This window comes from Pocillopora verrucosa, chromosome 5 (assembly GCF_036669915.1).
Source record: "Pocillopora verrucosa isolate sample1 chromosome 5, ASM3666991v2, whole genome shotgun sequence".
Taxonomy (NCBI): Eukaryota; Metazoa; Cnidaria; class Anthozoa; order Scleractinia; family Pocilloporidae; genus Pocillopora; species Pocillopora verrucosa.
This window is the reverse complement of record NC_089316.1, coordinates 28789773-28791961: the sequence shown is the minus strand read 5'-3', so window position 1 is coordinate 28791961 and position 2189 is coordinate 28789773. Positions and strand designations below refer to the sequence as shown.

Sequence of the window (2189 nt, the reverse complement as noted above, 5' to 3'; positions counted from 1 at the left end):
GCTGCTCATTGAGCAGCTCATATATTAAACTGATTTTTGGAACTGGGCTGTGGAAAAGAGGCTTGCCTCGTCCCAGCCACGGGTTGCCTCGGTATAGCACTACCTCCGAGTGCGGCCCACTTCCCTCTGGGGAAGACACATTCAATCCAAAACAAAGTCAACGGTATCGCATTCTTTTATGTTTACAGGAGCCCCGCCCGCCCTTAGAGGGGAAGAGGTGAAAGAGGGATGATAATTCCGACAACAGACAATGGCAGGAACGGCCGCTGGCCTACGTTTTCTGAAGTGCGCAAAGCACTACCACAAGGACCTAGGGTAAGTGGATTTTTTCACCGAGGGCAGACTCTGAAAAAGCATACTTACCTGACGCGGGAGGTACTGTGATAAAGGAGGCAGTCCTCTCAAGGCGAGGCCCTTTCATTGCCTTCGACTGGTTGACCCTTGCGATTACCCCAAATGTGGGTAACTCGAGCGTATAATTTCTGGTAGTGGGGACCTGCGTTCGCGCTCGTCCCCGCAAAAGTCATCCAAACTATGTCTATATGGCCCTCTTAACTGACTATCGAGGGTATTTTTGCTTTTGCAGTGGACCGGTAGACTTTGCAAAGAAAGCAAAGGACGCACAAACTGGCCAAGGTGTTGGGCACGTTTGGAGGGGTAGAAGTAGCATTGTTGAGAGAACTGGAGGAAGGAAGACAAGGTGAGTTCGGGGCACGGTGCGTAACTTTGCTGGCTGTATTTTGTTCAAGGCCTGTCTGCTCTATTGTGTGTAAAGGTCCGCTTGTTAAATCGTTTGTATTTGCATGGGTTGTGACGTGCCGTGCCGTGCTGTGCTATGCGCGCGAAGGGTAAAGGAAAAAGTCTATGAAAGGAAACCAAACGGCCGAATCGACCGAGACGAGCGAGCATAGAAGGGGGGCATTCGAACTTGCGACCGTGAGTACACTTGGAACCTTTGATGCCGTTTTATTGTCACGTGGAGGCGCTTTTAGAAATGCTATTGCTAGTCGTTAGTGTAGTCCTTTGTGCGAGCAAGCCGAGTGAACGAATGAAAGAGGGAAGGAAAAAAACTAGCAGAGCTAGTAAAAGGATCGTGAACCTTTTTCCCCGATTCGTTTGCAGTCTGAATCCAAACCATTGTCGCCTTTCAGTGCCGTTTTTCGCGCGCCTCCTCTTGGAAGTGTGCGAGTGTTGTTTTGCCACGTCACGAGGGCTTAAAACGGCGTCTCATAAGTTGTGCGTGTTTTTTCCTATTCATTTTTTCGTTCGTTATTTTGGATGATTTGATATCACAGAAGTATAATTTGACATCATAATCTTTTCATCTGGCGCGTGCTCCCTCGCTCGCGCGCGCTCTGTAAGATAAGTCGATCGAACTATAGTTTCGCGCCATTATCTTGCCGATTTTTTGACAAAAAGTGTTTTCCCCCCCTCGGTGTTTGCTTTGAATTTTGTTCCTCACAGTCACCTACGGCTCACTATGTGAAATTGGTGGTTGTATGGAGAGCTATTTATTGGGATAACACGTTTAGAGATGTTCGCAAGACAAAAAATTGAAGCCTACATCACGGGGTCATTCCCAGGCGGTCACCCATCCAACGTACTAAACACCCTCCGACGTGGCTTAACTTCGGTGATCGGACGAGAGCCGCTGCTTTCCTTGTGGTAGGGTCGGAGACGAGTAAGTGGGTTCGAAATGCTTCGTTTTATCGGCCACTTTCATGCTGTAGAGCGGCCACATCCCTGAGTGTAGGCGAATTTGAAATTCTAAAGCCCTAGTTTCGTTACTCTAACCCTAAGAAATCGATACTCTAACCCTAAGAAATTGTTACCCTAACCCTAAGAAATGGTTACCCTAACCCCGAAGTCGTTACCTAACCCTAATGTATTTTCCTCAACCCAGTTAACACATTGAGGAGCATCGATTTGAAGCACTATTCCCTAGGGAGGGGAGGGAGGGGTCCCAAGAGACATAACGTGTCCTAAAAACCTATTATACAATGTTTTAGCTCCGTAGGTGCGTGTATCTGGCTTTAAAATCTTACAGTGAGGAGATACCAAACGGGTCAGCCTCTGGGACCGTCTGCGGGACTCGCAAGGGCTTGTGGGGGCGACCTGCTACTATCCACCATAAACCGTGGGAAGGATCCCTCGACCACCCCCCTCACCCAGGGCATGCTTCGGCATCG

General features: G+C 48.8%; 1 non-coding gene and 1 pseudogene across 1 annotated transcript; both read left to right on the top strand.

The window, feature by feature from the left end:
- Nucleotides 1-125, top strand: LOC136281432 (U2 spliceosomal RNA; annotated as a pseudogene).
- Nucleotides 126-355: 230 nt separating this feature from the next.
- LOC136281392 (U1 spliceosomal RNA) lies at nucleotides 356-517 on the top strand. Its single transcript, XR_010717741.1, has one exon. It is a non-coding gene; the product is annotated as a U1 spliceosomal RNA (small nuclear RNA).
- Nucleotides 518-2189: the final 1672 nt, after the last annotated feature.